Consider the following 13,923-nt stretch of genomic DNA (forward strand, 5'->3'; position numbering starts at 1 on the left):
TTTTTCTTTTACTGAATATGTTTTATTTACATTTCAAATGTTATTCCCTTTCCCGGTTTCCTGGACATAAGCCCCCTATCTCATCCCCCTACCCTTCTTCTTTAAGGGTGTTCCCCTTTTCTTTATAATAGTTGCATTTCAAGTCAGGCTTCTTATCAAATCATCTTTAGACTACCATTCAACACTTTCAAGTTGAAGATAGATATTTGTAATGGGGGGGTAGGTTTTAGAACAAATTGAAAGCTAAGGCCAGTATCATTGTCATAGGGAATAGCCTGAATGAAAACCCCTTGTATAACTGGCCTTAAGAAAAATAGGAGCCTGATATAGCTGTCTCCTGAGAGGCTCAGCCAGAGCATGACAAATACAGAGGCGAATGCTAGCAGCCAACCATTGGACTGAGAACGGGGTCCCCATTGGAGGAATTAGAGAAAGGAACTGAAGGGATTTGAAACCCTATAAGAACAATACCAACCAACCAGAGCTCCCAGGGACTAAACCACTACCCAAAGAGAGTTCACATGGACTGACCCATGACTCCAGCTGTATAGCCTTGTTGGGCACCTGTGGCTTGGTCCTGCCAAGGCTGGGCCCCACAGCGTAGGGGAATGTCAGGGCAGGAAGGCAGGAAGGGGTGGGTGGATGGGTGGGGGAACACCCTCATAGAAGAAGGGGGAGAGGGATGGGATAGGGATTTATGGACAGGAAACTGGGAAAGGGAATAACATTTGAAATGTAAATAAAAAATATCCAATAAAATTACTTTTCTTAGAAAGAAAGAAAGAAAGAAAGAAAGAAAGAAAGAAAGAAAGAAAGAAGGAAGGAAGGAAGGAAGGAAGGAAGGAAGGAAGGAAGGAAGACCTGATAATAAACAGTCAATTGCTTACCAAGATTTCTGAGGGACACAGAAAATTAATGCAGTTTTAGAACACAAATAAGTAAAGAGATTTTAGATAACATTCAAATATTAGCACCGAATATTACCTCGAACACAATTTCAAAATGAAAACTGGAATCTTATTGGTTGTAGAGAGACGGCTTAGTAGTCACAAGTGCTTAGTGCTCTTGCAGAGAACTGCAGTTTGGCTCTAGGATTCACGTCTGGACTCACATCTGGAAGCTCTCAGCTGCACTGTCTGCAGGTGTATGGATTCTGACCCCATCATCTGACACTCAAGCGTGCCTCCATGCTCACACTCCCACACATCCAAGCAGATACGCACAGAATAAGAACCAAAAAAAAAAAAAAAGAAAAAAGAAAAAAGAAAAAAAGAAAAAAACAGAAAGCCTGGAATCTTAGTCCAAACTTGTTCCTTTGGTTTGTCAGTGACCTGCCCCTGTTTAGGTGCAGCACTGGGACATTTCCTAACGATACAGACTCCAGGACTGTGTCTTCAAACCACCGAGGTGAACTGATGGATCTCACATTGTTAATAAGATTCCAGAAACCACCACTCAGCCAACCTACATTTGAGGTATTAAGTCAGTTCGCAGATTGAATTTTTGATTTCACTCTTCTCTTGGTAAAAATAAGCAAATACTTAAATTTGAAAAAGAAAAGAATGTGTCGAGGTCCTTTGTTTTGTTTATATTTTTACGACATTGTTTTTAAGTGAATAAACATATATTCAGTAAATAGTAATGGGATAGTAATAGAAAATAGAATAGTAATAGAAAATAGTAAATAAATTTGGTATCTTCCACATTTTTAAATGGCTATTGTGTTTAAAATAGTATATTTGTTTGTATAGTTTGATTAACTTCTGTTTGTGAGTTTTTGCAACATTTCTTGCGATGAAGTACAAAGTTTTTTTCAGGTTTTCTTTAAAGTGTGTGTGTGTGTGTGTGTGTGTGTGTGTGTGTGTGTGTGTGTGTGTGTGTGGTGTTGGAGAGGGGTGGGCCAATGAGTGCATGACTATGGAGGTCAGAAGAGGTTGTCAATCTCTTGGAGATGGAGTTACAAGTAATTGTAAGCTTCTCAACATACGTGCTGGGAACAAAACTCAGAACTTCTTAATGAGCCATTTCTCCAGTCCCAGGAATTGTATTTTAACTCATGCTAATATCCAATATCCATCAATTCTTCCCATAAACACAGGAAGAGAAAATAAATGCAGTACACATGTTCACCCATCAAACTCATGGCAATCTCATGAATTGCTGAATCATGTTAAAACAAATATGTTTGTTCTGATGTTTACAAGTTAGAAACCCACCCCATTTATGACTAAATCAATTTTGCATGTTAGCCTTGGCTTATATTGCAGAGTGGAAAATGAGTGTAAGTACTCAAATATTTCTTCAAATGTCAAATATTTGTAAAGCTATGCCAAATGGTTGTCGTTTTAAAGGAATGTTTCAATCAAATTGTAAATAAATGGAGCTCATCTTTATACATTTTATGTGCTAATAATTCTAGGTAAAACTTCTTCTACCTCAATATGTCTCTGAATTTTACATGTACCCATTAACACAAAAGCCATTGCTATCAAGATTCAATTTCCAAAGCATCTTTTTTTTCCTCACAAATAATCTCATGGTAATTTACATTCTTTATTTCTTTATTATTATTGTGTGTGTGCATGTATAATATGTGTGTTTAAGCATGTGTACCACAGTGCACATGTGAAGGTCAAAGGACAGCTGTATGGAGTCACTTCTCTCTTATTCATTTATGTAAGGTCCATGGATTGCACGCAGGTCACCAAGCTTGTATGTCAAGTACTACTGCTTTCCTGAGCCTCTCATCAGCCCTCGTGTTAAATTTTTTAATGTTTATAATTTAAAGTAGAGTTTTGGCATATAAACTGTTTCCATAACAACTCTTCATTTCACTGGGGTTTCTTCATCATGACACTCAAAGTTACAATCTAATTGCAAACACATTTTTAAAAACCTCAGATTTGATTTCAAATCATTATCCCTCTTAAAGTGGTCTGTTCGAAATATTTTGAAGTCCTATTCTGTTAAAGACTTGAAGAGACAGGCTTTACTAATTATTTTAAAGACTTACTAATATTCTAGATAGGTGAGTTCAAGTTAAGAAATATTTAACATACAAGAGTTGTATAATTTGCAAGCAAATATAAGTGATTTCGATTATCGAAAGAGACTTTAGGCTACTCTGACTATGAAACTGCTCAACTATGCAAACCTGAGAGGCATTTGTGTGCTTTGATTGAGATGTTCCCTATAGTCTCAAGCATTTGAATACTTGGTCCCAGTTGCTGGTACTGTTTGGGTTCCTTTAGGAGGTCTGGCCTTGTTGGACAGGATGTGGCACTGGAACCCTGCTTGGGGGTTACAAAAGTCACACCCCATTTCCTGTGGCTCTCTCTGCTCACTATTTGCTGTTCAGTTCTTTCAGTAGTGTCTATCTGCTGTTACGTTTCACCATAGATGGTGAGGGACTCTTAGCCCTCGGACACCAAAGCCCCCAAGAAGCCATTCCCCTTGTAAGATGCCTCAAATGTTTTATCACAGCAAGAGAAAAGCAACTAATACAGTATTATGTAAAATTACTGAAATTCCAGAAACAATGGATTTGAATAGCAACTAGAGAACACTTTAATGATAACAAATCCTTCAACAGCACAACAGACTAAAGGGAAAAGAAAAGCAAGATTGCATAGCCCTGGAGATATACACTATGTTACATAGACTTTTGTCTCTAATATATTAAAGACTTTACTGCTAATTAGTAATTGTTAACTTGTTGATACTAAAACAGAGACTTCTCATTGATTTCTTATGATTGGATAATTTTATGATAGGTGATGCTTTCTATTTTATTTTGGCTTTTGAGATAGGATCTTGTGTGACCCAGACTTACTTTTCTCCAATATGTAATCCTCCTGTTTCAGTTTCCGTGCCCAACTCATGATGAGTTATTCTCGTAATTGATATTCAGTGGAAGAAAGAGAAAGAGAGAGGCTGCAGGTGCTTTGATAATAAAGGAGGGCCAGGTCAGTGCGAACTAACTTACTCCACTTCGTCTTAGTTAAAAAGTTGAGAATCAAGGAAACCAGTGCTCTAAACTGTAAACTGACTTCCATACTTCGCCTAAAACCCATTTGTCTCTTTAAATGAGATCAGTAAGAAAGGCTGAGATAATAGTATTGTATGGATCAACACAGACTCATGAGCCATCTTGTAGAGTAGGAACGCAGCACACAATATTAAAAGACCAAATTGTATGGGAAGTCTGTTTCCCACAGTTTTTGACAGTTTCAAAAACGTGGGGGCATTTTGACTTTTTATTTGTCTGTTTGTTATTTCTTGAAGACCATTATCACCTAAATAAGTAAATATATCACTACCTATTACAAGTCCTAATAAGAATAATTCTCTAATGTCCTATTTAAAGTACTTATGGGAACTTTCTATATTTGTATGGGATTTCTCTGGGTGTTAATTGGAAATAATTTAAATCTAAACAAGAAAAGAAGTTGGGTAGCAGTAGCATATGCCTAGGATCCTAGCACTCAGGCCAAAGCAGGAGGATCACAAATTCAGGGCAAGCCTAACTGACATAGTGAGATGTAGGCTAGCTTAGGCTACTGCTATCTCTTGTAACCATCACAGAGGTAGGTACAGAATTGTAAAAACAAAAACAGAAGTACTGTATTTCTTCACCAAAGCAATTTTTTTACAAACAAGACATGAACTCACAGCAGCTATGGCTATATTTACAAGAACTGCGGGAGATCAAGCCAACCTGAATCCCAGCATGGATCAGGGGAGGGGGCTCGTGAACCCCATTCTTAGCAGAGGAGCTGTTGATACAGTTTCTGGGTGGGTAGAATGTTGCAGTAGTAGAAGTAGTGTTGTTGTTTTGTTGTTGCTGTTTCAGGGATGTGACCCTGCTACTCATGTCCCAATAGAAGGACCTAAATGACACACACATAGACAGCCCTAAGTGGACCCAGGAGACTTTTTCAAAGCCTACAATGAAGCTGGTTGTGAAAAGCAGTGGACAGGATATGCACGCAATTAAAGAGGAGGGATTAGGGATTGGATTTAATTTTTTTAAGTTTGTAAACAGATATACTTTCTCATAAAAATGCCTGAAGAAACCTTTAACATCTATTTGGCATTTTAACAGCAACTGGCATTTGAAGATAATGAACGATACTTAAATAGATGACAAGAATTATTACCTCATGGAACTTCTCAGTAATGTCTTACTCAAAGGATTTGTCTACACAGTAAATGATGCCTAATAATAGAACATCCTATATCTGAGTTAGTGGATTTCTTTCAAGGGAGTCTGGAAGAAGTCAGATTTGTTAACTGATTCTGTTATAACTTAAATGATATTTGGATCCTAGCTAAGTATTAATTTAAATATCTTAGTTGTGCATTTTAAAGATCACTCTATAGTAAATTGTATGTCTCAGGCAGCTGTGTTATTACCAGCACTTCACAAAATATATAAGCTAAAATTTCTAAGCAATCGGTCCAAGATTGCCTGGGCTCTAGACTAGAGGAAAGGAGATGGAGAGGGGAGGGGGGTCATTCACCATGTGATGGAGTATGCTGTCTCTGTTCTCGACTGATCTCTGCTCAACAGTCTCCCACCTTCCCTTTCTTTTCCAGTGCTTCTGTTTTGAGTGAGTCTGATTATACTTGCCTATCCTTGTGAGTTCTTTCATTTTTTTGTTTTTGCAAAAGTATGTCTGTCTACCCTGTGATTCCTTTCATGGCTGCCTGGTGCTCCGTGGGATGCCATGTTGGCCTTGCTGTATCCCTTCTTACTCTAACTTTCCCAGCTCATGTTCCCTACCTCCCTCACCTAACCGCCCACAGTTCCTTAAACCCTCCTTGTGTTTTCTTGCCCAGGATCCTTCCTGCTGCCTGACCACTGTACAGTACCTAAAGTGTTTGCATTCCTTGATAGCTTCCTTTTGCCATTTCCTCTGACCCCGTGACAGGGAATTAAGCTCTCTTCTCTGTTATTCTGCTTTCACTATTGTTCTTTCCCAGCTCCCATTGCTAATTATTGCTGTGGCTTTTTTACCCCAGTATTATGTGAGCTCCCTCTTTCACTTTGATTAGATTTGTATCAAGCTTATTGCACTGTACTGCAGTTGCGTCTGCGTTTGGCTACTTTCCTATTATGCTGCTTCTTGGGAGCAGATGATAGCTGACATTTATTGAGGAGTTACTAAGGGTCAGGAATGATTCTTAGTGTTTTGCACATATAAACCTATTTGACTCTTATAATAGTCTTAGGAGTTTCAGTTACAATCACCCTAATGCTAAACATGAGAAAACCAATGAAGTAACGCCATTCGAGTTATTTTCTTTACACAAGAAGACATCCAGAGTCTGCTCCTTAACTCTTCTCCTTAACCACTTTGCCACCATGCCTTGTCCTGGCAGATTCCCTTCTTCCTCCCCCTTCTTCTTCTGATCTCTTTCTCCTTTTTCCTTTCTCCCCTCTTTCCTCCTCTTTCTTCCTGCTCAGCCCATCTTCCTTTCTCTTCTTTTTTCCTCTGAGTCTTTTTCTTTCTTTTCTTTACTTTTCAGAGTCTTTTACACTTCCTGGCATGTGTCCATTCTTAGTGTTCCTCAAACAAATTAATCACTGTAATATGAACATACATAATTAGGCCTTTGGGAAAGGTAGGTACCGTTTCTTCCTAAAGTAGAAGGAATCTAAAGGAACAGAACTCTGAAGCTGGTAATCAGCATGGCTCGTCTGAAAAAAAGACTCAAGCACATTCTTCCTGAGTCCATTCACTCCTCAAATGATTTTTTAAGCCAATCCCAAATGACCACTTTACTACTTCTAATAAACAATGTCAGCAAATCCTTTCGCTCCATATTTGAATGACTTTATTAAGTAACCGTATCACATAAAACTGCTCTTAGTGTGACATATTTACAAGTTTTCACCCTACATGTTAATGATTAGCATAAACAATTTCTCTGTTTAAAACAGCCCTCAGGCTTAAGATGCCTAAGTTTGCCTCCACTAATACACTTCACTCAGTTTGGAATGTCCTTTCTCTGCATCAGAAGGTTAGTGACGTCATCTGACTGAAGTGGAAGGGCTTGTGACAACCATGTCAGTGCAGTTGAGCACTTCTACTCTGCATGGGATTGTTTCACTTTATGCTGCTAAGAATAACACTCCCAGAGTCCAGAAAAGTGACCAAAGAAGTTACTGGCAGTTTTTATCTCGTGTGCTTCTGTCTCCTCCATTTATACCTTCCTAGTGAGGAAACTTAGATGATCACACCACACCAACAGTAACCCAGCAAAGACTGGCAGGCATATCCCAACACTGCCAAGACATGGCGGGTTTAGCTTGCTTTGTTGTTTGAGGATGATACAATGGCTTCCTGGTTTTATGTAGTTTAGGCTCTGACTTGTTCAGTTCTCTAGAATCCTCAAAATAGACCACAGATTCCTGGTACACATCTCCCTCTCCCCTCCCTCTCCCCTCCCCCTCCCCTACCCCTCCCTCTCTTTCTGTCTCTTTCTGTCTCTCTCTCTCTCTCTCTCTCTCTCTCTCTCTCTCTCTTTCTATCTCCCTTTCCCTCTCCCTCTCCCCTCCCTCTCCCCTACCCCTCCCTCTCTTTCTGTCTCTTTCTGTCTCTTTCTGTCTCTGTCTCTGTCTCTCTCTCTCTCTCTCTCTCTCTCTCTCTCTCTCTCTTTCTATCTCCCTCTCCCTCTCTCTCTCCTCTCTGGCTTTAGCTTTCTTTTCATCTTTGTCTATGTCTGTCTCTGTCTCTTGGATTATCATATGAAGTCTGTAAATGCACTATCCTGGGATCTTTTTTTTTTTTTTTAATTTACATCCAAATTAGCTCTTTCAGGAACTTGTGTAGACATGAAATTGTATGCCCATGTCTTTCCTCTCACAAGAACATAGTATCTATTTCTACTAAGCATGCTCTATCCCATGCTTAGTAGACCTTTGCTTTCTAATTACACAAAGTCCAGACATGAGCCTAGGCACTGGCTGGAAACACAGCATAGAAACTTCTGGGAGAGAAATGATAAATTACCACATCAATTTCACATTGTTCTATGCCTGATGTAGAATTATTGGGTTTTATGGTTTAAAATTCTGAGTTATTTTATCTTGAGCTTCAAAATTTGGCTCATCCTTTCTATCACTCACAGAGGTAGTCGATAAGGCTTGGCAGGTGTCCCAGTTTTATCTTACTGGGTTTGGAAAGGAACTACAGAACATTATGTGAGGACCAGTGAGGAGGGCATCAAGACCTCATCAGGAAAGTCTCAAGCACAACAGAAACATAGGGATAGAACAATCCCTCTTTTTTTATTCAGTTTTTACAGTGAAGCGTATCACCCCTACCCCCACTTCAGCTGACATAACCAGAGACATAAAGGAGATGGGGCCCAGAGTTTGCAATATATTTTGATAACAGTGAGCTGTTTTAATTTTGTTTAAAATATGAAAAAGTAGATATAATAAATATTAACATTACACATTTCATACACATACAGATGCACACATGATCTTAATGACTTCCTCTCGGATTTATTTTATTTCTTCCCCTTATGGTAGGAGGATCAAAGAAAGCAAGCATTCCCAGAGCTCAAGAAAGCCATCATAGTAACACTGAGCTCAACTGATTTACAATGTAAGCTCCTGGAAAGCTCCAAAATATTTCTGTGATTGTGACAGAAAGGGTCCTGGCCCTGTAAACTCATCTCAGATCTTCAAGGTGAAGTTGTCAATTGGACCATGACTTACCCTCGATCTACAATAAAGTAATAAGGGGAATTTATGATTTGTCTGGCCCTCTCCATGATACATTATAAATATCACATCAATTGGTTCCTTAATAACTTGGAAAGGAGCTGAATCAAATTAGTCAGGTGTTTTAATCACCATTACACACCTGCTTAAACCAAGGATCTGATTCTGCTAATTAGTGTGCCAGAATCAAAAATCAGAATCCAATCTTATTGGAACACCTGCTCTCCTACCAGTTCTCATGGTGTAGATCAATACACACACACGAAGTGCTTTATAAACATTGAAATATTTAAATAAAATACACGGAGTTTTGTTCCAAGCACTGCATTTTGTCTTTACTAACAAAAGTGTTCTATGATCCAAATACTAGAGCTGTATTCAAGTAGAACCAATTGTCAAACAACTATCAAGTTTCCTTTAATACATATGCACACACAAACACACAATTCAGCCTCAAATCTGCATCTATTTTTATTCAGATACATTTATGTATTTTGAAGAAATGTTAGTAAATTACTTCAATTTAAATTAAGTTTCAAATTCTTTAAAAGGGTTTGTATTCCTTAATTTTGTCTCTCTCTCTTTTTTGTCTTTTTCTTTCTTTCTTTCTTTCTTTTTTTTTTTCCGGTGCTGGGGACCGAACCCAGGGCCTTGCGCTTGCTAGGCAAGTGCTCTACCGCTGAGCTAAATCCCCAACCCCTTAATTTTGTCTCTTGTACTAGGAATAAAACCCTGTTCTGAAGCATGTGAGGCAAGCACTTTGCCACTCACTGCATTATATCCCGGCTCAGCTGGATTCCTATAAAACCAAATAATGGGGAAGGATGAAGACTGCACTCATCTATGGACACAGGACAAATGTTTGTAGACCATTGTCAGGGGTTATGCTGGTTTAGTAAGTTAGTGGTTGTAGATTCTTCTCCAGCACTCATGACTTCACTAGCACTGACCACCTAGCTAGGATCCAGTTCCAGGCCCAGTTTCCCCCTTGTTAAGTAGGCCATGAGTCTAACTGGAGAGCTGTTGCTTACCCCAAAGATACTAGGACAGAGCAAAAGGAAAACCTAATGGATGAATGACCTATTAGAATGCATCAGACATCAGAGGGTACTGGAGAATCATAGAGGAGAAGGCCTGTGACAAGGATAAGTAGGAGAGCAGTAAAAAACTGAACAGAGGGAAGAGGAGTAAAATGGATAGCTAAGAAAATAATGTCCATCAAAGAAGTCATGACACATGTAAATATTCCATGTATAGAGTGAGCTGTGTAGGTTTAATGCCCAGCTGTGAAAGGCATTTGAGAATACACTGGATACAGGACTTTAGAAGCAAAGACCTCTGAAAAACTCACACAATGATGACCCGAGACAGTGCATGAGTTTGGTCGATGGGGGGAGACATTAATGGTATCTAGAGCTGGGCATAGAGAGGTAACTTTGGAAACCCCTGGTATTTCCAATGAATGCCATCATTTTGCATCCTGAATAGCTGGCCCCCTGTCTGAATAGGGAGCAACAAAGATATTGAGTGTAGTGACATTAACAAAATGTACAAGCTTCATATCATGAGTCCATGTGATTTTTGTCAATCTTAAAATTGTAACATGGTCTAAGCTTTGTAAAACTCTTTCTGATGTAATGAACTTAATGGAAAAAAAATAGCACATACTTTGCAGAACTGAAGTGAAATGAAGTAAACTGAAAGTAATTTCACAGATGTGTATGGTATTAGCTGGAATCTTGTGCACGCCAGTGACCGGGTAAAAGTGCAAAGGCCTGGAGTGCTTTGGAACTGGGTGGTGCCATCTAATCCTCGATAGCTCTCTAACTTAAGAATCTTGTATTCTTCTCACATGACAGAATTCTAGACTGCTATTATGGCCTCAACAGGAAGGTTTTGTGGTACTACTCAATTTTACCTACTCCTTCCCATCCATTCTCCCTAAGTTACTTTTCTAATCACAAGGAAGACTCCTTGGAATTGCTCAAGCCCTCCCCTTCAGCACTAGGAGCTAGTTCTGACATTCATTTCTGGTATAGAAGCCATTGGAAATCTAATGTCTGATGTCCTGACAAGTCTTCGGGAGCCTTCTGATTTCTGTCTGTCCTTGGCGTCTCCTGAGCAGATAGACCCCTTGAAAAGAGTGTTGCTAAATTGTGACCGATGCTTTTCTTCTGTCTTCTTTACTGAGATAAGCACTGTGATGGGCACTAAAAATTATACAATGTTGTGTCCTGTCTGTTAGCACTCCATCTAGCCTTTAGGTCAGATTTGTTATAAAGATGAATTATGGGTGCAGTCTGATGAACAAATAAAATAATATGACTTTGGATAAAAGCTTACTGAGACCACAGTTTTTCCATCGGTGAAGACATTTTTACTTTGTTCTCATTTGCTTTAGGCTTTAAATGTGATTTTTTTCCTCCATTAAGTTTCTACCAATAGTATTTACATTAACACTGCTTGTGTTAAATTTTTTGAAACAGTGGACTTATCAATTATCTATAATTCCATTAACAATTTTCTTTGCAACTCCTAAAAATAGTGTGTTTTGTATTTCAAAATAAAATGTTTATGGAATTCTTAATCAAATCTGTTGAGTGCTAAGGGGAAAAAAAGTCTTTCATGTCAGTGGCTTTCAGATCATTTGCTATCACTACACAAAGGTATTTGTCAGAGTTTTCTTGTGGAATATATGAAAATCATGAACTTAAAAAAGATGTGGCCATGCTAAGTATGGCATCTCCAGACTGACAAGAGTATCCTCCAGCATCATCAGCCATCATGCATACAGTGTGTCATGGTCCAATTTATGTTTCTTATGTGTATGGAGGAAGGCAAGGCTCAGATGTCAAAACCCCTAGCCCTGCCCCTAAATGGCATCAATACAGCAAGAACCCATTGGCTCCAGATAGCATCCTTACTGGAGTCTCCTTCTTTAATACAACTCTAGAGCTCTTAACCTACCTTCATTTGTGAGGGCTGATGTAGCTGACAAAGGTAGACAGTGTAAACAAGTCATATAAATAAGTCCAGTACAGGATTCATGAGGTGGGGTCCTTTAACCCCTCTTACATCCTATTCCAGAAATGGTAATGTCTCATCTTTTCCCTTTTAGTCCTTCCTTTATGTTTTTGTTTAGTCCAATAAAAGATATGATTCAAATACTTTATTTTGGGTTTATGAATCTTTCTTTGCTTTGATTCCCAAGAATTTATGGTTATTAATATGCCTGGAGGGCTACCTTTGCCTCAATGAAATTTCCCATGTGACAGGGGCTCAGTCTAGGCTCCTATCTATTTGAAAAAACATTGTTATGTTGCAATCTTATTAATCAATAGCACAAGCCTTTCCAGAACCCTAAATGTTGTCAGCCATGGTTTAACCTAAGATGGCTTTCCAGAGCTGTCAAACTATATTAGAGCACACTGGTGTTGCTTTTTTAGGCAAAAACTTACTCTTGAGTTCTTTTTTTAGGGATCTTGCCCCTTACCAGAAGTGCTCATACATAACTCTGGAATTTCTTTTAGGATTCTCACTCCTTACAAGAAATGCTTATACATAGCTCTGACATTTCAGGACAGCCTGACACCAAAATGTGCCCAGCCTTCTTTTGGCTTTCATTTCTGTCCCCTTGATATATGTGTTTTAGTATAATCCTAAGTAATAACAAACGAATGTTTTGCATTTTGTTCTTCCCCATTAAGGTCATTTTAAAATTAAAAGAATAATATGCTATTTACTTCATATGGCATGCTGTCTTTAAAACATTTATATGTATGCGTATGTATACATATAAAAGCTTACTGAGACCACAGCTTTTCCATCAGTGAAGACATTCTTACTTTGTCCTCATTTGCTTTAGGCTTGAAATGTTATTTTTTTCCGTTAAGTTTCTACCAATAATATTTATATATAAGACTCAGAGCACTTGCTGTACTAGGTTAAATCATATGAGATTGACATGGTTTTTCATAATACAGCCAAACAGCCAGATATGTATGATTTCATATAATTAAGCAATCATTTTCCAGGGACCTCTCTTTAAAAACTCTTAACTCTTAGCTTTCCCAATATCTAATTTAAGACCCATGTTTCCATTGGTTTGTACCATGGGACTTTTTAATCACTACTCAAGATTAACTCATTGAAAAATTCTTCTTTCTTTGACTAAAAGGCTCTATCACTATCACTTCCGTCTATGGCATGACTTTGTATTCTTCACCTTGCAAGCTACAACATACTGGGAGTGAAACAGAATACTCAGTGATTATGTAGGGATGGGGACACAACTGGGACAATAGCAAACGCAAGAGCAGGACTAATCACCTTACACATGGGTCACAGAGAACATGTATGATTCCCTTTTACAGACTACCATTTAAACTAATACAGTATTCACATGTTAGCTGTTCCCTTATGTGTTCACAAAATCAAGAATGATGTTGTTCTTCACCTCACTTTCTGTTGGCATGATGGGAAGTCTATTTGACAATATAAATAGATTAATATTAAACAAAATTCAATAGTCTTCTTAAATGAAAAACTGGCTGATTATAAAACAAATGGCAGTTCAAGAATTGTAGGCTATTTATGGCTGCAAATTCCCTCCTCCCTCTTCACTTCATACTGTTTTCTGTATTTCCATCAGGGTCTTGACTCCCAGTAGTGAAATTAATCACACTTAAACATTTTAGTTTTTCTTTTCCAAACATGCTGATCCACCCTAGAATCTTTAGATTGAAACTATGAAAAAATCTTTCAAAAACGTATTAGAAATCTGTTTAACATTATCCTCCATGTGATTGATGTCAAATGATGAAGAGAGGCACGGAACTAATCACAGAGGTGTCGATCACCTTTGCAATCTACAGGTGTGGAAATCAGTGGTCTGGGTCTCTACTGTTTACCACACTCCATACCTGTCACCTTGCCAGATGTTGGAAAATGTTCTGGCGTCTTCCAGATGCAGGGATGTGCCTCCTAAGTGCTTAGAAACATTAATCTGGCAAAAAAGTTACTTTTAGTGACATGCTGTTGAAAGATGAGCATGACTTGTAAGAGTTGTGGTTAGAGTATAGGAGTAGACTTGCGTGAAGCCACTTTCCCTAGAGCAGGTCTGAAAGTTTAATAATTCCTTATGTGTCTTACTGTATTTTGACATTTTTAAATTTCTGCAGAGA

General features: G+C 38.4%; 1 protein-coding gene and 1 long non-coding RNA gene across 10 annotated transcripts in view; one reads left to right on the forward strand and one right to left on the reverse strand.

The window, feature by feature from the left end:
- Nucleotides 1–13,923, reverse strand: part of Pde1a (phosphodiesterase 1A) — a 280,237-nt gene that overhangs the window by 136,664 nt on the left and 129,650 nt on the right.
- Nucleotides 1–13,923, forward strand: part of LOC134486399 (uncharacterized) — a 110,816-nt gene that overhangs the window by 69,384 nt on the left and 27,509 nt on the right. The window contains exon 4 of one of the 2 annotated variants that reach the window (XR_010065252.1): nucleotides 1–9,660. This exon is cut by the window's left edge and continues 19,488 nt beyond it. The exons of the other annotated variant lie outside the window; for it this stretch is intronic. This is a non-coding gene — a long non-coding RNA (uncharacterized LOC134486399). Of the gene's footprint in view, nucleotides 9,661–13,923 lie in introns of those variants that run through there. 2 annotated transcript variants of the gene reach the window in all.

Source organism: Rattus norvegicus, chromosome 3, assembly GCF_036323735.1.
Source record: "Rattus norvegicus strain BN/NHsdMcwi chromosome 3, GRCr8, whole genome shotgun sequence".
Taxonomy (NCBI): Eukaryota; Metazoa; Chordata; class Mammalia; order Rodentia; family Muridae; genus Rattus; species Rattus norvegicus.